Genomic DNA, 23,325 nt, shown 5'->3' with positions numbered 1-23,325 from the left:
CTGGGCTGGATGAAGCACAAGCAGGAATCAAGATTGCTGGAAAAAATATCAATAATATCAGATATGCAGATGGGACCACCCTATTGGCAGAAAGTGAAGAACTAAAGAGCCTCTTGATGAAAGTGAAAGAAGAGAGTGAAAAAGTTGGCTTAAAGCTCAACATTCAGAAAACTAAGATCATGGTATCCGGTCCCATCAATTCATGGCAAAAAGATGGGGAGACAGTGGAAACAGTGGCTGACTTTATCTGTGGGAGCTCCAAAATCACTGCAGATGGTGACTGCAGCCACGAAATTAAAAGACATTTGCTCCTTGGAAGGAAAGTTATGACCAACCTAGACAGCATATTAAAAAGCAGAGACATTACTTTGCCAACAAAGGTCTGTCTAGTCAAGGCTATGGTTTTTCCAGTAGTCGTGTATGGATGTGAGAGTTGGACTATAAAGAAAGCTGAGTGCAGAAGAATTGATGTTTTTGAACTGTGGTGTTGGAGAAGACTCTTGAGAGTCCCTTGGACTGCAAGAAGATCCAACCAGTCCATCCTGAAGGAGATCAGTCCTGGGTGTTCATTGGAGGGACTGAGGTTGAAGCTGAATCTCCAGTATTTTGGCCACCTGATGGGAAGAGCTGACTCATTGGAAAAGACCCTGATGCTGGGAAAGATTGAAGGCGGGAGGAGAAGGGGATGACAGAGGATGAGATGGTTGGATGGCATCACCGACTCAATGGACATGAGTTTGAGTAGGCTCCGAGAGCTGCTGATGGACAGGGAGGCCTGGCGTGTGGCATTCCATGGGGTCACAGAGAGTCTGACATGACTGAGCGACTGAACTGAACTGAAACTATGGCAGAGGTAATGAAGTCAAGGTAGTCCAATATCTTAGAAAACTTTGATGGTCTTATCAAAATAAGAGAGAACTAAGACCAATCAAAAAGAGAAAACATATCTAAAATAACATGGACTTAGGTATAGATACATCAACATGATCAGGGTTTTGACAGAGCCTCAGACATAAGGACTTGCTGAAGCCCATGTCTGTGATAAAATAAAAAATAAGAAATGTTGGTCTCCCCATCCCCCATCCAGCTCTTTAAAAACCTTGGCCCCTGTATAGGCTCAGGATGGGAGTTTGCTCCCGGAAAGACTAAAGCCTGGTTAGAGTGTGGAATTTTCAGCCCAAACCTTAACCCCAGGGTGGGAAGCAGAGCTGGAGATAGAGTTCAATCACCAAAACCCAGTGATTGAATCACTCCTGTGGACACATTGATGTCTCCATAAAAGCCCTAGTGACAGGGCTCAGGTCCTGGGCAGGTGGTTTGTGGAGGTGCTGGGGGGGGGAGGGTGCTGTCCAGAGCAGAAGTGGGGCTCCACACACCCTCCCCCTCCTCCCACCGGGGTCCTCCCCATGTGGCTGTTCCTGACCCCTTATGCCCTTTGTAATAGCCCAGTAACAGTAAGTGAAGTGCTTTCCTGAGTTCTGTGGGATGGGAACCACAAATCTGTAGCTGGCTGAGTGGAATTGGGGGTATCCTGGGCACCCATTTTCAGCTGGCACTTGAAGTGGGGCAGTCTCTTGGGTCTGAGCCCTTCACCTATGGGGTCTGCAATGACTCTAGCTGGTTAGTGTCACAAATGAATTCTAAGGCGCACAACTGGTAACAGAGAGTTGAAGTGATGTTGGAAAGGACACCATGTATTTGGCATCAGGAGGAAAAAATCTTACTGTCTTATTAGAAAATGCTAAATATGTTAATTTTTAAAAGAAGAACAAAGGGAAATGTATAAATAATGGACAGATTTTAATTAATTATGATCAATGGAAATGATCAAATATGTCAACAAAGCATAATAAATGTAAGTAAACTCATTGCACCAATTATGAAATGACAAATTGTCTTAGAAACAGAAATCCATCCATATGTATGTTATTAATATTAATAAACCTTAAATATGACTGAGGTCTGAGAATAGAAAGAACTTTTTCTGGCAAATATTAGCCCAATAAATTTGGCATGGCAACATTAATATATGATAAAGTAAACCTCCATGGAAAAAATGTGTCACTGGAAATGGTGTTTCCTACACAGCTTTGGACAGCCTTACTTCACCAAGAAAACTCACATTATTATTTTACTAGATGTATGAGGAACTTCAACACCTATTCATGTTAAAGAAAAAAAAATACAAGAAAGAAAAAAACACTCAGCAGACTAGGTATAGAAGAGAACTTCTCTAATCAAATAAGGCATATTTGCAAATATTATTTAAATACTATACTTCAGGCTTCCCACTGAGATAAAAATTGAGAATGGGCCAAATTTTACATTAAATAGTGGCCACAGCTAGAGCAATATGGCAAGAAAAATAAATAAAATTCACATGAACTGAAAAGGAAGAAAGAACTGTTGTTTTAGATGAAATGATTAAGTATTTGGAACAGACTCTGAGCTATTAGAACTAAGAAGTAAATTTTACAAAAATTCTGGAAAAGAATTTATAAATCCAATTCAATATATTTTGCATATCAGGAACAAAGAAATAAATAAATGTTAAAAGATATTTTTTAAAAGACAAAACAGAAAACTAGTTCTTCACTACCAAGAGTTTGAGAATCATTGTTGCATATTAAAACCTATAATTTTTTGAGAATAATTAAAAGTCTGCATAGAGAAGTACTCCATGTTGGTTAATGAGAAGACTCAATCAAGTGAACATGACCATCCTCCTAAATCAATCAATCAATGTGCTCAGTCACATCCCACTCTTTGTGATCCCATGGACTGTAGCCCACCAGGCTCCTCTGTCCATGGAATTTTTCAGACAAGAATACTGGAGTAGGTTAACATTTCCTACTCTAGGGGATCTTTCCAATCCAAGGATTGAACCCATGTCTCTTGTGTCTCATGCATTGGCAGTTGTATTCTTTACCACTGCCCCACATGGGAAGCCCAAATCAATCAATAGGTTTACTGCAACTTCAATAAAAAATTCCAGGATAATTTTGAGTGTGCAGAGAAATTGATACATTGAATCTGAAGTTTGTATGGAAATACAAAAGCTCGAGAATATGGCTACTAGAAGGACTAGGACCAAACTGGATCCCTTGAAATTCTACATGAGAAATTTTATTATAAAACTATATTAATTGAGACAGTGTGGCACCAGTGCAAAGGTGGATAAACACACCAATGGGACCAAACACAGCCCATAAAGCAATGCACACACTTACAGTCCCCTGATCAAAGTCCTACTGCAGCGACATAGGGAAAAAGCATAGGATTTGTAATAAATAATGCTTGGCAAACTGGATATCCATGAGGAAGTAAATCTTACATCATATGCAAATATCAATTAGAGAAGATTTTTAATGCTAAATATAAAAGGTTAAAACAATAAGGCTTTTGGAAAAAAGCATAGGACATCCGTATGACCTTAGAGCAGGTAAAGATCTTAAATTTGACAAAAATATTGTTAAACCTAAAGGAAAAAGAATGGCTATATTTGAGCATCTGCAATTATGAGCATCTGCACACTCGAGGAACCATGAGAAGTGAAAGTCAAGAAACAGATTGGAGAAAATTCTTGTAAAACATATAACACATGCACTTGTGTCTAGAACATAATGAAAAATACATACAAATTAACAATATAAAGGCAGGCAACTCGAAAGCAAATTAGGCCAAAGATTGAAGAGACACTTCATAAAAAGAAGCATTCCAATAGTCAATAAAGCATACAAAAATCCACTGCTCTTCATTAGTCATCCTGAAAGCGCAAATTAAAGCACAATCCATCCCCAATAAGTATCTACCAAAATGCCCAAAATACAGACTACGGCAGGTTTTGACAAAGATGTGGATTAAATGAAACTCACGTGCTGCGAGCAGAGTATGTAATTGGTCCTATTGCTCTGTGAAGTCATTTGGAAGAACCCTCTGCAGCTCAATCAATCTGTACCTTTTGCAGAGCAATTGCATTCCTAGGCCCATGCTGGACAGCATGTGTGCACAGACTCTTCATGAGACATACAGTTTACAGGGCACACTCACTGTAGTCCACAGTCACACGTTTCTCAAGTAGACTCCTGCAGCGAACGAGGACACTCACTGGACGACATCTTTGCAGCAGGAAGCTCACCAATCCACAGTGATGCTCAGAAGTACAGATGTGCCTTTTATCGAGCAAAGCTAAGGCACAAGGGCGTGTGCAGCACGATTCCACCGACACGAAGACACAAAACGCAGAACTGTGGGGTTAGGACTGGCTCTCCCTGAGGGAGACGTGCTCACTCGTCAGGGGAGCAGGGCAGGTTGTGGGACTGGCAACATTGTTTCCTGGTCTTAGGTGCTGGCCACACGTGTGCGCTCGTCCACACACGTGTGAAAATCCATCAACCATTCTGCGTTTATGTGAGAGGTCCCTCCTGTAGGAAGGTTATACTTCAGTGAAGAGAAGTGCTAGTCAGCCGTGTCCGACTCCTTACGACCCCATGGACTGTAGCCCACCAGGCTCCTCTGTCCAGAGTTCTCCAGGCAGGAATACTGGAGTGGGTAGCCATTCCCTTCTCCAGGGGATCTCCCTGACCCAGGGATCGAACCTGGGTCTCCCGCAATGCAGGCAGTTTCTTTACTATCTAAATCACCAGGGAAGCCATACTTCAGAGAGGAGTTTACTTAAAAATATGAACCCTCATTTATGTTTGTTGTTTTTGTTTTGTTTAAATTAATTTATTTATTTAAATTGGAGGCTAATTACTTTACAATATTGTAGTGGTTTTTGCCATACATTGACATGAATCAGCCACGGGTGTACATGTGTCCCCCATCCCGAACCCCCCTCCCACCTGCCTCCCCATCCCATCCCTCAGGGTCATCCCAGTGCACCGGCCTTGAGTGCCCTGTTTCACGCATCGAACTTGGACTGGTGATCTGTTTCACATATGGTAATATACATATTTCAGTGCTGTTCTCTCAGATCATCTCACCCTCACCTTCTCCCACAGAGTCCAAAAGTCTGTTCTTTAAATCTGTGTCTCTTTCGCTATCTCACATATAGGGTCATTGTTACCATCTTTCTAAATTCCTATATATGCATTAATATACTGTATTGGTGTTTTTCTTTCTGACTTACTTCACTGTGTATAATAGGCTCTAATTTCATCCACCTCATTAGAACTAATCAGATGTGTTCTTTTTAACGGCTGAGTAATATTCCATGGTGTATATGTACCACAGCTTCCTTATCCATTCGTCTGCTGATGGGCATCTAGGTTGCTTCCATGTCCTGGCTATTATAAACAGTGCTGCAATGAACATTGGGGTGCACGTGTCTCTTTCAGATCTGGTTTCCTCAGTGTGTATGCCCAGAAGTGGGATTGCTGGGTCAGATGGCAGTTCTATTTCCAGTTTTTTAAGAAATCTCCGCACTGTCATAGCGGCTGTACTAGTTTGCATTCCCACCAACAGTGTAAGAGGGTTCCCTTTTCTCCACACCCTCTCCAGCATTTATTGCTTGTAGACTTTTGGATAGCAGCCATCCTGACTGGCATGAAATGGTACCTCATTGAGGTTTTGATTTGCATTTCTCTGATAATGAACGGTGTTGAGCATCTTTTCATGTCTTTGTTAGCCCTCTGTATGTCTTCTTTGGAGAAATGTCTGTTTAGTTCCTTGGCCCATTTTTTATTGGGTCGTTTATTTTTCTGGTATTGAGCTGCATGAGCTGTTTGTATATTTTTGAGATTAATTCTTTGTCAGTTGCTTCATTCGCTGTTAGTTTCTCCCAATCTGAGGGTTATCTTTTCGCCTTGCTTATAGTTTCCTTCATTGTGCAAAAGCTTTTAAGTTTAATTAGGTCCCAGTTGTTTATGTTTGCTTTTATTTCCAATACTCTGGGAGGTGGGTCATAGAGGATCTTGCTGTGATTTATGTTGGAGAGTGTTTGCCTATGTTCTCCTCTAGGAGTTTTATAGTTTCTGGTCTTACATTTAGATCTTTAATCCATTTTGAGTTTATTTTTGTGTATGGTGTTAGAAAGTGTTCTAGTTTCATTCTTTTACAGGTGGTTGACCAGTTTGCCCAGCACCACTTGCTAAATAGTCTTTTCTCCATTGTATAGTCTTGCCTCCTTTGCTAAAGATAAGGTGTCCATAGGTGCATGGATTTATCTCTGGGCTTTCTATTTTGTTCCAGTGATCTATATTTCTGTCTTTGTGCCATGTCTTAATGACTGTAGCTTTGTAGTATAGCCTGAAGTCAGGCAGGTTGATTCCTCCAGTTCCATTCTTCTTTCCCAAAATTGCTTTGGCTATTCCAGGTTTTTTTGTATTCCCATACAAATTGTGAAATTATCGTTTTACTTCTGTGAAAAATACCATTGGTAGCTTGATAGGGATTGCTACATCTGAACCACCAGGGAAGCCATGCTTCAGAGAGGAGTTTACTTAAAAATATGAACCCTCACTTATGGTTTAAAAAGTCTCTTTCTAAATAAGAAAATGACAAGAAAGTCTTATCTGTGAAATAATGTGTATTACAATAAAACAATCGAAAAACAGAAATATGTAGAAAGAGATTATCCTACAGAGGGGCATCTTAGAAACGATTCTTTCAAAATCAAGAATGAGGCATAAGCGTCCGCTGTCAGGACTATTTTTAAATTACTTTTTCTTGGAGTATGGTTGGTTCACAGTGCTCTGTCAGTTTCTGCTGTAGAGCAGGTGGATCCGCCACGCACGTACATGCATCCGCTCCCTTTCGGATTTCTTCCCCGTTAAGGTCCCCACAGCGCGCTGAACAGAGCTCCCGTGATGTGCAGCACATTCTCTTTGGTTACCTATTTTATGTACAGTTTCAGAACGTTTGTTAACTCTGTGCTGAAATTTTGAATCAGCCCAAATACCAATAAACAACAACAAAAAATAAGAACACAATAAACGAAAGAAAATACGAAAATCATTATTAATTTCAGAGTAAATAATTGTTAGCACAGAAATCTATTTAATCTATAGAAGGACTTTTAGAGATTATAGAAAAGATTTGCAAAGAACAGTAAGCAAACACTAAGGAAATATGAACCTACTCTGTGAGGTGAATGATGACGGCTCTGGGGGGGCAGCCTCTGGTGCTCAGGGCCGAGGAGCCCGCCTGCCGTGCAGGAGACGCAGGAGACGCAAACGCGACCCCGAGTCGGGAAGATCCCCTGGAGGAGGAAACGCAAACCACCCCAGTATTCTTGCCTGGAGAATCCCATGGACAGAGGACACTGGAGGGTTACAGTTTACGGGGTTGCAAAGAGTGGGAGATGACTGAGCCATTGAGCACAAAGTAACAATATCAATTTATTAATTCTAAAAATGTACCATGCTAGTGCATTTAACGATGCCAAAAAACTAAACTTTAAAACTTCTCATAGTAAATAGGGGTAAGGGCAAGTGGAATAAGGACCGGTTTATCAAATAAGACACATAAAATGCATTAATTGAAACTTCAAATGAAGACATTTGGGTATATTTCAATTCAAAAATTTTGTTTATTAAAATAAACTTAAGGAAAATAAGAAAGTGAGCTACAGTTTGGGAATAGTTTGGAAAACATAGAAATAACCAGTTGATGACAGAAATGCACAAAGAAGTCTTTTTTTATTTCAATGGCAGAAACAAAATGTCCCAAGGCAGCAGTGGGTCAACATTAGGGAATGAATGTTTTATTCAAGAGCAAACACATAGAACCAATAAATATATGAACACTTTGCCATCCTGAGCAAACAATGAAATGCAACTGAAGACTGCATTCTACACAGTGTCTGACTGAGGATGATTTTTAAAGACTGAAATGATGCAATTGGAAAACATGGATGCACAGAATGATTTCTGCTCTGCTTGTAACTGTTGCAATTTCTTGTGCAAAGAGTTCGGCATTGTATTTTAAAGCTGAAGGTTGATATGGTCTCGGCCCCCCATATTCTACTTTGGAGTGTTAATCCAAGTGACACTTTCGCATGCCTGCACCAAACGTGCTCAAAAGCATCCCTGCGATCTCATGACAGCCATGCTGGACACGGATTGATGAGTGTTACTAGGTGGGTGGACAGGGAAATCGTCTGTAAGTGTCAGGATGCATGGATCATGGTCACGTGAGAGATATTGACGAACACTGGAAATAAGATGAGCAAGGTGTTTAGATTATGATGATGACATACGTGCTTTAAACTGAAGATGAAAAAAACAATGAAAATTGAGCACATGCTTCTATTGGGAACCTTAAAAATAAAGGGATGGATGCAACTTTTCTGTAAGTTTAAGTGTTTCAAAAGTAAACGTTTATTAAAAACAAAAAACAGGGCCACACAGCTTAGGGATAAATCAATCACCCCCAGGGAAGGGTGTGCGGACTGATGGCCTGGGTGTCCATGGCCCCGGTTTGGCCCTAAGGACACAGGATGATAGCACTGACCAGCAGTCACCTGTGAGGCTGGGGGAGGGGAGAGAGGAGCCGAGCTCGTAGAAAAGAGGGGAGGGATGAGAAGGCTGGAACCAACTACCGACGGCACGGCCCTGCTCCCAAGGCCCATCTCCAGGGTGATTCTCACAGCTGGGACGTTCTCCGAGCGACTCTCCCCACTTTACGTTGTCTGAGAAAACCTCTCTCATTAACAAGTAGAGACAATCAACAGGGAACCAACATCACGTGTGTGCAAAGAGTGAAAAGTAAAAGACTAGACAAGAAGAGGCAGACTAAAAATATTAAAAAAAAAATTGCGTAAAGAGGATAAACGTTCTAACCAAGCACATCACCACAAAGAGAAGAAAAACAACAATGAACAAAATGAAGTGACTCATTGAAAGAAACACAGTGGGGTGGGGGGGAAGCTATTATAATCAGAGATGCCGCAACAGGACAAGATGGCCTGGCAGAGCTCAGGACAGACAGTGAAGACAAAAATGAAAACATGACAAAAATGAAGAGTGGGGTAAATGCCAGGTAGAGGAGGCCAGACAGGCCTGCGTCCCAGCTTTTAACCTCCCAAACCAGCCTCCCATGCACATCTGGCCTAGCTCTGCCCAGACGCTAGAATCCCTTCCTCCCCTCCCCCTCTCCCCATCCCTGTGGTCCCCATGAAGACTGCTGAGTCTGACTCTGCCCCCATGATGTGCTTGGGGCAGAGGAACCAGCCACAGAGAGATGGACAGCTGGGCGTGAACTGGCACCTACATCCACGTTCATGAGCCTCGGGCTGACGCCCACCCTCCCCAGACCTCTTGGTCCCAGACTGGGTGCTCAGCTCTGCTTTCATCCCGATCAACTCACCCTCCCATAGGGTGAATTTCCATCACCTCCTTCTCCTTAAACATTTGATGTTATCCAAAATGGCTCACCCCATCTTATGACCTCATTTATTTACACACAGAACACTGAACCGATCCTAAGGTCCTCTCCCCACCACCGAGAAGCTAAGCGTCCCGCCCCAGTGGCCCTGGGCGGAGCCCTGCCCCCAGCCCTGCATCTGCCCGTCTCCAGGCAACGCCCCCGCCACCTCTGCCCCTGCCCCTGACCCCCGTCCCCCTCCCAGGACTTCGCGTCGTCGCCTCCAGCATCGCTAGTTTTCCCTTCTCTTCTGGATAGTCCCTCATCCGAGCAAGTGTTCTCTAAATGACTCTTCGAAAAAAATCATATCACATCACATTTCTTTCCAGGTCCTGACCCATTTCTTTGCTCCTCTTCATGGCAAACTTCTTTACAAGAGTCCTCTCTCTGCCTTCTCTCCTCACGGTCTCTTTTGAACTCTCTGTTCACTCGCATTTTAGAACAGAATCAGCATCTGTGTTGCTGCGTCCAACAGGATTGCCCTCAACCTGGCAGAGCCCGAGGGCACCCACCGTACCCTCCCTACCATGGCTCCTGCTCTTGGGTCCAGGGCACCTGGGCAGCCAGCCCCCCTCCCGCCTCCTCGGCCAGCCCTTCCCACCCCTCATGGACCCTCCTCCTCATCACAGCCCTTCGCGCCGGCTTCTCTGGGGTCCCCTCCCTAGGCCCCCTTTCTCCTCTGTTCCTGCCATCCCAGGAGACCTCTGAGATCCAGTCCTGGGTTTCTATCACCCATTGCCCCCTCATCTTTAAGCTCAGGAACTGTGCACACAGATGTCCACCCCACACCCCCGCTTGTCATCTACGAGTTTCTAAAACTCAGCACACCCAAGGGTAAAATTCTTGTCTCTGCTCCTTTAAGATTGCTCCTGCTCTTTCTCAGTGAGCATCCAAAATTCACCAAGCTGCAGAGGCAAAACCTTAAAGTCACCCATGACTCCCCTCCCCTTTCTAACCCCATTGCCCATCATCATCTAGACGGAAACTGCAGCTGCCCCTGACTCGGAGCGTTCTCCTCACTTCTTACTGCAGGGGCTGTATCTCCATTTGGTCTATTCTCTACCCAGTGAGAACACATCATATCCCCCTCCTACCTGAAGCCTAGTTAGGGTCTCCTTGTATTTAGAACAAAGTCCTTAGCCCTCTCCTGGCCTAAGACCCTACACAGTCTCTCCTGGGGTCCAGAATTTCAGGAGGCAGGCTGGTTTTAAAGATGGAAACACAGGCTTTTGTCTGGGATGGGCTGGGATATCAGTGTTTCAATCTTAACAAAAATACCACTGAAGTTGAACAATTTGTATCTTGAGATGAAGATCAATGACTTAATCATCCAATGTAAGCAAAAACGCTGAACAAAGCGTAGTCTACAAGTCTCGGGGGTGGAGAAGCACATAGATACATATATTGCAAGCAGCACCATAAAGTTTCTATTTCCATAAAGGCTCTTTCCAAAGGCCAAAAGCTTTCTGAAGAAATGGAATACAAACAAGACAGATTGAAATAGGTACGGGGCTGCGGAGAATGTCCATCTATACAGGAGAGAAACAGAGAAGATACAGATGGACGGGAAGCATCATGCCATCAATAAAAAGATAAAGATATCATGGCAGCAGTAACAAGATTCCAGTCTTCGGAAAAAAAAATACCTCGTCAAAATAAGCTCGATTATCAAATGACAAATGAGTTACTTGCAGATTAGAAAGTTCAAAAAAAAAAAAAAAGTTACCGTTTAAGTATCTCCTCACTCTTATCTTGAGTCAGAAAGAGGTTTTCAACAGACGAAAATATTTTCACCAAAATATGTAAAGCAACTCAATATTCAGCCATCATGAAACCAATAGTAAATAATATTTCGTATGATTGCTTTAAAGAAATAGATTTTTTTATATTTGTGATTATTTTTATCCTATGCAGTGTTTATTTTACTTCTAATACTTTAATCTTACTAACTTTTCTCCCAATCATTTATAGAACAGCAATGTGTACTTAACTACATTTAAAAAATATTTTATATTTCAGTTTATTTTTTTAAATATGCTTTATCATTTTGGGTATATATCATTTATATCATTTAGCTGCTTTTTTTTTTCTCAGTGAATCTTGAACACTTAGAGTATCTGCACTTTAGTGACCCTGAAGTCACTCAGTCGTGTCCGACTCTTTGCGACCCCACGGACTGTAGCCCACCAGGCTCCTCTGTCCATGGGATTTCCCAGGCAAGAGTACTGGAGTGGGCTGCCACTTCCTCCTCCAGGGGGTCTTCCCCACCCGGGGTGGAAGCCGGGCCTCCCGCGCTGCGGGCAGGCGCTTCACGCTCTGAGCCCCCGGGGAGCCCAGCGGTCTGCACTTCGACTCCGTGTCAAACACTCTGATGACAGCGTCACTCCTTCACTGCAACCTCGGCATCGCCGCTACCCCTCCCTGGACGCCCCAGCCCCGCCGGCCGCCTGTCCGGGCCTCCCTGTGCCCAGCGGCCACTTTCTGGGCTGCTGGCGCTTGCTCTGGGTGGTGCCTGGCATGTTCCTGGGGCGTTCGGGTGTCTACTCACTGCATCTAATCATCTCAGAGGAGCTTTCCTGACCATCCTTCCTGGAGAGGCTCCTTGCCACCCTCCTCGCCGGTGCCCTGTTTCACTTCTCTTAATGGAAGGAAGTGACCTGAGTTTAAATAATGTATTTGCTGCTCATGATCTGCCTCCCTTGTTAAAATTAATCACCATAAACGCAGGTAAGTTGTCAGGGTTGTGATAGAACAGTACCTGGCATGGAGTGAAATTCAATATGCGTTTGTTAAATAAATGAATGAATATCACCCAGTTCAGGGACGTGGGGAGGAGGCACAATGAAGTGGAAAAAACAGAGCTCAGAAACGGAGAGAAAATCAGAGACGTGGAGGGAAGGAAAAAAAGTGAATTCCAACATACAGATAAGTGGTGTCCTTTAAAAAAAGAATCCAAATGATGGATTTGAAAAGGCAAAGAAATAATTCCAAACATTATTTCAGACATTACAGGAATCTTTAATACATCCGTTAAAAGGACACCTCAAAACCTGAGAAAAATTGATGTTGAACAAATCATCACTGAATCCTTTCATAATAAAATTCACTGAATTTAAAATAAATAATGTTTGAACATGCATGCTGAAAGATTGATTCATTTAAAGAGGGAGAGATATTTAAGACTTCTCAACTATAATATTCAACTCAGTGAAAATAGATTCCTCAAAAAAGAGAAAGAGACCAAGAACCTACTGCTTTTATAAAAATAGAAACAACAGACACCCAATCTTAGCACCCAGGACCCATGGCCACTTGACATACAACAGCATAAGTTTTTCAGATTGTGGGTAAGAACTGCTCTTCAGTGAATTATGCTAGGTCACTGATAACTACAGGAAAATAATAAAATCACCAGACCTCTGCTATGATATGAGTACACAGGTGATTTAAACACTCAAATGCAAATGACAAGCTTTAAACGTCTGTAAGAAAATATAAGAGAATTTCCAGGAGAGGTTTTAAAAAATAATAACAAGTAAACATACACTTAAAATTAGCTCATTGTAAGTTAATAACACCTCAATTAAAAATTAAAAATAGTAATAACAGTGCAAATCATAAAAGAATATAACTTTTTTTGAAAAGTTACGATAAAAGGAGGAAAAATTCAATCCACAAAACTCATTAGCAATTCATGTGGTTGATAAAGAACTAAAATCCAAAATATAAAATGAAAATCTTTTAAACAGTCAATAGTTTAAAAAAACCGATTGGAAAAATATATGAATAAGCATATAGAAGAAGAAATGAAAAGGATAGCTGACACATTAATCAACAACATGCCTGATTAATAATCAGAGAAATGAGAATCTAAAATGATGCATGTTTTAAGCCAAAAAGATTGACATAATTTTGACATTTGTAGACAAATATATGAAATAATAGCATTGCTTAAATACTGTTTGTTATAAACACTTTAGTAATGAAAAAATTAGATTTTATCTTACAAAAAGTAAACATATTCATAACCTATGACTCAACAAAGCCATTGTAATCACATACGCATGAACCAAAAAAGAAATAATCAGAACACAAAAATGTATGTGAGCACAGCAGGAAACCTAAGTATTCACCGTAGCGTGACGTGCAATGGCGTAAAACTTGAAAACAATCCAAACGTCAGTAGGTCAATGAATGAATAAACTGTTATAAAAAGATTCTGCACTATATAATCAGAATGTCGAATAAAGCAGTTATGTCCGTCTACATGCATGAATCTTAGACCTTCACAGGCTGAGTGACAAAAGGCATACGCAGAAGACTGCGGAAGCACTGGCCCCATTCACATAAAGTGCACAGGCGAGAAAAAGTACACGGTTTGTAGCTTAGGGATATATGCTAACTGGGAAAAATGATTAAAGACATGGAAAGGCTAGTGAAGCCAAGACCAGATTCTTCGGTCTCTTGGTGGGTGGACTGGGTGAGGGGGCAGCGCAGCGGGGAGTATTAGGTCTGCCGTATTCTGTTTCCAAGAAGGGAGGTGAGTGCAAAGGCACGCTTTTATTATTAACATTTGTAATAGAGCTTACTTTGCATAAAGATTCATGTGTGTGTGTCTGTGTGTTCAGTCACTCAGCCGTGTCCGACTCTGCCATCCTATGGACTATAGCCCACCAGGCTCCTTTGTCCATAAGATTATCTAGGCAAGAATACTGGGGTGGGTTGCCATTTCCTTCTCCAGGGGATCTTCCCGGACCAGGGGTCAAACCCATATCTCCTGCATTGGCAGGTGAATTCTTTACCACTGGGACAACTGGGAAGCCTATATGTGGACATGGATTTGAGCAAACTCTGGGAGATAGTGAAGGACAGTCAGGCCTAGCATGTTGCAGTCTGTGGGTCCACAAAGAGCTGGACACGAGTTATATACACACTGCTCCTAGAACACTGCTTGTTTCAATGTGTGCTCATGAATGCATGTTGGGTGAATGAACGATATGAATACATTTTCTCAGGATGACCTCCAGAAATCCAGGGGGTAGACCACAGGAGGCCTGTAATCCAGGAAGCTGGGGACCCATCGTGAGAGCAAGCTGAAGACATCTCGGAGGACCCGGGAGGCCCATCTTCAGGAGGCGGTGGTGTGCGGGGCCAGAGATGAAATGCACACACAGAAACTGGTGTCTGCCTGTGCTGTCACGGTGGTGGGCTTACAGCTCCGAGGCGATCTCTGGAAGGATTCTTGGTCATACTTAGTACCGTGAGGGAGACTGCAAGGAAAATAACGATTGTTATTGTAGAGAAATCAGTCATGGCCCGTGGTAGCACTGACATGATCGTTACGGACCAGGTACTGAAGGATGGCTGGACCCCCGCATGGCACCACCAACGCTGCTGGGCAGACAGCAGGCGGGAAGCACGTACCTAGAGCGGGGAGGAAGATGGAATAGGAGGCTGGTGGAGCCTCGTCTTCCGGCTTTTGCCACATCGGACTTGAGGGCTTCCCTCATAGCTCAGTCGGTAAAGAAATCCACCTGCCAATGCAGGAGATATAAGAGACCCAAGTTCTATTCCTGGGTCAGAAAGATCCCCTGGAAAAGGAAACAGCAACCCACTCCAGCACTGGAGTGGAGAATTCTTGCCTGGAGAATCCCATGGACAGAGGAGCCTGGCGGGCTACAGTCCATGGGGTCATAGAGAGACACGATGTAGCGGCTAAACCACTGCATGAGGCTTGGGAGTGAACCTCTGAAAATGCCTACAGTTTACAAACTAAGACAGGGCAGCACGATTACATAACTCAGCAACTTGGAGACAAATAAATGAAGAAACAGCTATATGGGATGAAACCAGCGGCCTCTGGGGAGACACAGAAGGAAATAAAGAAAGAAAGAAGAAGAGAAAGAAGGAATGACGGAGGGATGGAAGGAAGGAAAAGAGGAAAAGAGAAAAAGAAAGGGGAAGGGTTAGAGCAGGCTTGGTGGTTTGGGTCATAACTGTTATTATAACAGCATCTCATTAACCACATACACTCATTTCTTTATTTTAAAACTTAAATCTTTCAGCTATATAACTCAGGAAAACAAAAGCAAAAGAGAAAAAAAAATCCAAAATATCACCAGAGGGAAAAAATATATATACATGTATACAATATATATATATATATATATTTCATCATCCAGAAAACTAGTTTATTGCTGTGGCAGTCTTACCCTTTTGCAAACTATCTGGCAGGCTGTAACATACTTCACTCTGTAAGGATTGGATCTTACCTGAATTTACTACAAAATTAATGGTGACCCTTTAATGAAAAAGTGCTCAGATCTTGGTACAACCTGGCTACCTAACAACAAAGGTGTCTCCTAACATTTTAATAGCACTTTACGGCTTTCGAAACCCTTCCCAGCATCATGTCATTTTGTTCTCAAACGCTGCTTTTTAAGTGATTTTCATGTTGCCCATATTTGGATTTCTCCCAAAACCAAAAGAGAATTATCACACAATCCTCAGACAAGTTCTTGATGTGAAACAGGAACACAAAGCTTTGCTATTTATATTACTTCTCTTGAGTTTATTCTATCTTCCATTTTCTTCCAAACGTTGTTTCTGACTCTTGAACAATAATGAGTCTCAGCATTTTTCTCCGGAAACTTTCTTCCTAAGACCGTGTTGCCTTGTTCTATTTTCTCCCTCCACGCTAATAAAACACAGCGTGCTTCCCACAGCTTGATCGCCGTTCCCTGTAACCCTAATTGGCTCCAGAAGCCTTCTTTAGGGCACAAAAGGGTTCCTTTCCTCTGACTCAGTCGCTCTTGCTATTTAAACAGTCCAAGAGCACAGAGGAAAAATACACACCAATCTCACTTATCGACATAGATGTGAAAATGTTACCTTCACATACGGCTTTAAAAAAAAATCTTTTATCTATCATGTCCTATTCTGAATCCAAAAATCTTTTCTTATGGAACATTCTATTCCCACCTTTCATTTTCCAGTATGAGCAGGTGAATGTTGGAGTTCACTTTCAAATTGTTCAGTCTGCTTAAAGATAAAGTCCAGACTCATCACTGACTGGGCGTCTCCACCCCTTGATTCAGGAACTGGCCACACACAGTCACTTACAAATGAGCCTCGAGTTCCTCGGGCCAGCCAGAGGTCCCGTGGAGAGAATGAGACAAAGTCTGCTGATAAAAACCGCACATAACTCATACCCAGGAAATTACCACCAGAAACTGCCTGCTCAGATTCACTGTTTCCAGACATGAATTCCCAAAGCTCCCATGTCGAATTTCTTTGCTCATAGATTTATTTGCACCTCCAAGAATGCTGATATCTCTTTTCCTGTCGGAGTGATGCTAAAATTTTCACCTGCCCATCTTCTATTTTCATATTTTCATAATTTAATGTCTCTATTCTCTCATTTCTGTAATTTTTCTCATGATTTTCTGTCTTTCATATATGCATGTGGGTGTGTTACATCATTTTGATGTGTCAAAATTCATATTTTAAAAGTATAGACAGATAAAATTAAAGAAAGTATTCTATTTTTATTAGGAGCATAAAATTATAAAAGTGTGTAGGGATAAACCCAAATAGAGATGTGCAAAATTATGCAAAGAAGAGTGTTAAACAATGCTAAAGGATTCACCCAGAGAATTTTTGAACAAATGGAAAGTCAAATGATGATCTGGGAGAAGCAGCCTAGACGCACCTAGATGTCTGGGAAATACATGATTTTCTTGAGAAATATGTGAGTTTAAAGTGATCTCACAAGTGTATACTATCCTAGTCATGATTGCACACTCATTTATATCTCCAGTGCTGTGAGTGTGGAGTGTGTGTGTGTATACACACATACATATACATACATAATACATGTAATAAATATGTAGTCTCAAGTTGAACTATTTGCATAGACTAGCAAGAATATCTAAGAGAGACATGTTTTTAAAGAGAGTCAGAATTTTCACTACTTACCAGCTATCATAACATAAAGCTACACTAATTAAAGCAATGTGGCATTGGAATATAAATAGATCAATCAGTGCAGTGAAATGTATACTATAGAAGTTCACCCAAGTGCACATAGGAGATTAACATACGATAAAGGCATCATTTTAAAGCAGTGGGGGAAATGGAAAATTCTATAAATGTGTGGAGGATAAGCATGGCTACTTGTAAAGAAAAAGTAATCAGATGAGATTTTACCTTATGACTCACATCAAATAAATTCTCAGTGGATTGCTTAAAGATATAAAAGAAAGAAAGCTAGAAGGGAAAGGAGGAAGGAAGGAAGGAAAGAAGAAGGGAGAGAAGGGGAGGAGGGAAAGAGGGAGGAGGGAGGAGGAGGGGGAGGAGGGAAGGAGGGAGGAGGGGAGGAGGGAGGAGGGGAGGAGGGAGGAGGGGAGGAGGGAGGAGGGGAGGAGGGAGGAGGAGGAGGGAGGAGGGGAGGAGGGAGGAGGGAGGAGGAGGGAGGAGAGGAGGAGGGAGGAGGGGAGGAGGGAGAGGGTGAGGAGGGAGGAGGGGAGGAGGGAGGAGGGGAGGAGGGAGGAGGAGGGGGGAAGAGGAGGAGGAGGGAGGAGGGGAGGAGGGAGAAGGGAAGGAGATAGGAGGGGGGAGGAAGGAGGGAAGGAAAGAAGGAGGGAAGGAGATAGGAGGGGGGAGGAAGGAGGGAAGGAAAGAAGGAGGGGGAGAAGGGGAGGAGGGAAAGAGGGAGGAGGAAGAGGGAGGAGAGAGGAAGGAAGGAAGGAGGAGGGGGAGGAGGAGGGAGGAGGGAAGGAGGGAGGAGGAGGAGGGAGGGGGGAGGAGGGAGGAGGGGAGGAGGGAGGAGGAGGGAAGGAGGGGAGGAGGGAGGAGGGAGGGAGGGAAGTGTGGCTGACGGAGACCTCCCCAGGCCCCTGTGCCAGGCTGTGCACACCTACCCGGCTGCTGCAGACCTGGGTGCCGAGGGTCCCCACTGACTTCCCTAGAGGGTCCCCTTGTCTGTGGGGACCCAGGGTGCCTGGGAGCCACCTGCAGCCAGTGTCCTTTGGGGATGGACGGTGCACTCTGTCTGCCCCTGAGCGGGGCAGAGGCGCGTGCTGCCAGCTGCATTGCAGAGCCTCCTGTGGGGCCCGGCGGAGACCAGACCCTCTGAAAGCAGGACTCGGGGGCCTCTCCCGCACTGCCCCGCCCACACCCGCAGGCAGCAAGTCCCAAACAACGCCCGCCCTCAACACGCCACGTGGGACATGTTAGGAAATGGTTTTAGAGTAAGGGAGCCCTCTCCAAGAGACTACCGCTGACACTAAGAGCCGGAAGAAAACACGATGAATCCCACCAACATTATTAATGTTCTAAACAGTATGGCAAAAGACATAAAGAAAGAAAACAGAAATAAAATTTAAAAGTGTAGATATATGTTGCTATACAGATAAAGATTTATGTCTATATTCATTACAAAGGGATAATTTTCTTAAAATGTAAAGATAGTTATCAAAACATTAAGAAAAATTCTAACTCAATAAACAGTGAAAAGACATAAGTGAAGATTTGGCCAAAAACGGAGATGCAAACATTGCTTAAGCAAAAGAAGGGATTCTCAGTTCATCACAAAAGACTAGAAAAAGTGAAACTATAATAAGATATTGTTTTCAACTCAGCAGGTTGGAAAGACAAAAAAAATAAATAAACCAAAAACCCCACTGATGTCTCCGTAAGTTGGCAGGGTGCTGGTAGACAGTCACGCTTATAAATCACCCAGGAGAGTGTAAAATTTTCCAACCACTTTGACAGTCTGGCAACACTCGTGAAATTACTGAGTTTTCTCCCTTTGACTCAGCAGTTCTGCTTCTAGGAATTTATTGCACAAACATTCTTACACATGTGCCATGTAATATACGACAGGGGTATTCATGGTGGCAGGCTTCACCAGGGTATTCATGGCCGCAGAAGGCCAGGAATCAAAGGGAATGTCTGTGAACAGAGGGTGCTGGAGTCCCACAAGGAGATGCTCTCCAGTCATTAATCTGTAAAAAAAAAATAAAATAAAATAAAAGCAAAAGCAGAGTACTGTCTTTACTGCAGAGGAAACTCCAGGAAGCTCCGGGAGGCAGAGGGGGTGCAGGGCAGCGCCCCGTGAGGCACGCGATCCCAGGTCGGCTCGCGGGAGTCGGCAGGAGGGGTGCCCGGTGAGCTGCTGCCCACGGTCTCCCCGGAGCTGGGGTTGGAGGCTGGGGCAGGGCCGGGGGGAATCCGCACCTGACCCGAGCGGACTCCTCTGAGCGAAGGACCGGGGCTCTCTCTCCTGGAGGGTGGGGGGAGTGCCTCTCCCAGGCTGCCTGCTCGGCCCCCTGGGAGCCCTGCTGGTCGGCCCCGGCTCCCTTCTGCTCGCCCCTCTCCACCCTCACGGCTGCGGCTCCTGGCCTTCTGCTGTCCTCTGCTCGCTCACGATGGTGACAGCTCACGCTCCGTGCCCACTTGGCTTGCCAGGCCCGGAAGCCGCAGCTTTACCATCATCATCACTGTCTCCATTTAGTCCCTCAGCAGCAGCCTGCTTGTGCAGATGGGCGAATCCAGCTCAGAGAGATGAACCGATCGACCCAAAGCCCCAGGGGAGCTCACGGCCCGCTTCGAGCTCCGCCCGGTCGCCCTGGGGCTCCAGGGTCAGGGGAATGAAGGACGTGGTCCTCCGCCCTCAGGGCGGTGGACTGGCTTTTAGCCGACCAGCCTAATGGGAGCAGACTGCAGCCATTTCTACATCTGCAGTTTGTTCCTTGCCACAGTGAGAAAGCCCCAGGCCTGGGGGGATCCCTCCAGTTCCACAAGTGGGAGCCAATGGCTCAGAGACTAGTAAAGGCCAGAGCATGGAGACCAGCATCAGCTGGTGCATCCTAAGAGGGCGGGGAAGCTGAGACTTAGGTCCTGGAGCCCGCCAGGACCTCCACCTCCAGGGCTCTGGGCACGCAGCGGAGCAACGCGCCATGGGCCGGAGGATCGGGTGAGTGCAGGTGGCCGACTTCACCTGCCCCCCAGCTTACTCGGGCCCGGGAGGCTGGACAGCGTGTGAGGCTCCCCCGCCAGGCCTGGCCTGCGCTGTGGGCATTTTCATGGTGAGTTAATGCCTGAATGGCTGTGGTGCAGAGCGACCGAGGCAGGAACGACATTAGGGTGAAGCCGGGGTCCCTCACCTGTGGATCCACAGCCCCCAAGAGCACCGGGCCCACTCTGACATGCGTGTGCACATGCTCCATCCTGATCGTGGGTGGGGAGGCCTGCCCCGGGACCAGGGACCCTGAGCAGGGACGGAGATTGAGGGCTGGCAGCATCCCTGGGGAGTCCCAGTGTCAGCCACGTGCCCCAGGGCGGTCACCCCCCAGAGGCCAGGGCAGGCACGCAGGGGTAAGAGGCTGGCTCTGAGAATGTGGGTCTGTGACCCAGAGAGGCTCAGGTCAGCTGCTCACCCAGAAGACAGAGTCGGCCCACGCAGACTGGGAGCAGGACGCTGTGCCGAGGCTCTCACCCAGCTGGCCTCTCAGGAAGGCCTAGCCAGGGGACGAAGGGCCTGGCCTCGAGGTCAGCCCACAGGCTGCTGCCTGCTGCCCTGCGGGGCGCCTCTGGTCCGGGCCAGCCTCCCTCCCCATTCTGGACGGCAGCACCGTCCACAAAGCCGCGGCTGGACTTCCGACAGAGCATCTTTCTCCTGACCTGCCGCTCTGCGGAGCCAAGTCGATCTGTTTTCCGACTGGGTACATTTCCACGCAGGGCGGGGTCCTGGCTGCTGCTGGAAGGAAGCCTCCCGAGAGGGAGGCTCTGGGGCCATGTTGGGCCCACGAGCCTTCCCGTGGCTGTCTCTCTGCCGCTGTGAGCCTCGGGCCACACGCATGGGCCTCTATCTCCGCCAGCCCTGGGTGCTGCCTTCTCCAGCCGTGCACAGTCTTTCTCCAGAGGCTGCAGCTCTTTGGGACGGTTGTGGCCGACGCCAGTGGGGCCCTGCATGGGAGCAAGTCCACCTGGACTCCGTGCACGGGCCAGCAGGGAGGCCGCAGGCTGGCGGGGGACAGGGGGCACAACAGAGTCCTCCACCTGCCCGACAGACTGAGGACCGTGGTTCCAAAGGGAGATGCGCACAGCCTTCCTGCCTATCCAGGGTCACCGGCACAGCCCCCGGAAGGGCTCCAGGCATGCTTGGCTGCACGGGGACCACACATGGTGGGTGATGATGGCTACTGCATCTCAGGGTCAGCCCGCCCCTCTCGCCACCCTTCCGAGCATCTCTGGCTCCTGGAGCTTGTCTGTGATGGCTGGCTAACTGTCTTCACTTGCCGCTCTTGGGGCACAGTGGCCGGTGCAAACCTCTGCTGTTTGTGGAACCCTGGAGGCACTCAGCCTCCTTCCCAGCTTCCCCCAGGGCTTCCTGCCCCCCACCTACCCTCCTCCACCCCCGTGTCAGCAGTGCAACCCTCCCCGGCCCCTGGCAGATGGACACCTTGTCTAACAGCCAGCACACCCGGGACGCCCAGCGAGGCTCCCCGAGGCCCCAGGACCTCCGCCAGCCTTGGGAAGAGGCCGGACAGGAGGGGAACGTGGTCCCAGCACTGCCAGCTCAGGGTTCCTAGAGGGACGATTCTCTCACTGACAGCGTCACTGAAGTCTGTGGCAGGCTTTCCCTCTGTAACTGATCTCTCGGCAACGACAAGACAGCAAAGGGTTTTTGCCTTATTAGGCTGCTGCTATTCCCGGCAGCACTCAGAAAGGCACCGTGGGGTTGTCAGGCGTGGGCTGCCCCTGACGGGGAGCCCGTGGGGACTGTGAGCCTCTGCAGGGCCGCCCTCGCCCCTGGCGCCCACACCACCCTCCCCATTGCTCTGGAGGCAACCTCCCGCCTGCCCCCTCCCTGCCACCCCGCGGCCCAGAACCTTGGAGGGTCCTCCAAGTCCTGCGGGAGTGTCTGAGCCCCAGGGCTGGTTCAGCAGGAAGCCCTGGGGGCGATTCAGAAGCTGCCAAAGGACCAGCTTCAAGGCGGAGCCGGATGGCACTTCCCAGGAGATTCCTCGGGACAGCCGGCCGCCCAGATCCGGCCCCCCCTAATTCAGGACCTACAAGTCACGTGTGGGCTTTCACCTTGAAACCATCAGCCCTAAAGTGACTTCAGGATTGTGCAGCGAACACTGAGGCTCCAGCCTGTAGGTGTAGGGAGGAGGGTGGACAGGCCCGACCCAGCTCAGCCGCGCTTTGGGAATCCAGACACTGCCGCTGCTTCCTTGGGTTTCAGTGCCCGTGTCTAGAGGAGCTCTGCCCTGAGGAAAGGTCTGGAAGGCTGTGTGAGGTCTTTGAAGCTTGACCCTGACAGGGGTGGGGGCGGAAGAGGGATGAGTTGGTGGCAGAGGAGCCGTTCCCCGCGGGGCCCAGGGTGCCAGCATCACACGGGGATCTGACTCTCATAATCAAGGCGCCCCAGTGTTCTCGTCCTGCCGAGCTCAGGGCTTGAGGATGGGCTTTGGGCAGAGCTGGAACGCGGGGACGTCTCAGGGTGGCCGATGAGCAGCCGCGGTGACCGTGGCCATCGTGTGCAGCACGTTCACCACTCGGGGTGTTCCGCGCATGCCATGCCCTTAAATCCAGCGATGCTATGAGGAAGGATACTCGTCTCCACTCAGTCATCAGTGAGCTAAATCTCAGGAAAATGGAACCAGATGATGCACATGAGATGCTTGCAACGCTGCCTGCATGTCGCAAGCTCTGAAAAGTCTCCGTTAGCAAAATCATCCTCTTGATCGTCTCGATCCCCTGCAGCCCTGCCTCTCCGGGTGTCCAATGAAGCTGCCAAGCAAGACTCGGGCTGTGAAATGTGAGGGCGTTCCCCGACACCACCCGCCTTCTCGGAAGCGTGTCCTCAGGGTTGGGGGGTTCCCTGGGCAGGCTCTCCCTGGGGGTGCTGAATCCACGCACTGTCCACACCCCTCACCCCACTTCCTGCTA

Source organism: Cervus elaphus, chromosome 22 (assembly GCF_910594005.1).
Source record: "Cervus elaphus chromosome 22, mCerEla1.1, whole genome shotgun sequence".
NCBI lineage: Eukaryota > Metazoa > Chordata > Mammalia > Artiodactyla > Cervidae > Cervus > Cervus elaphus.
This window is presented reverse-complemented; position numbering follows the sequence as displayed.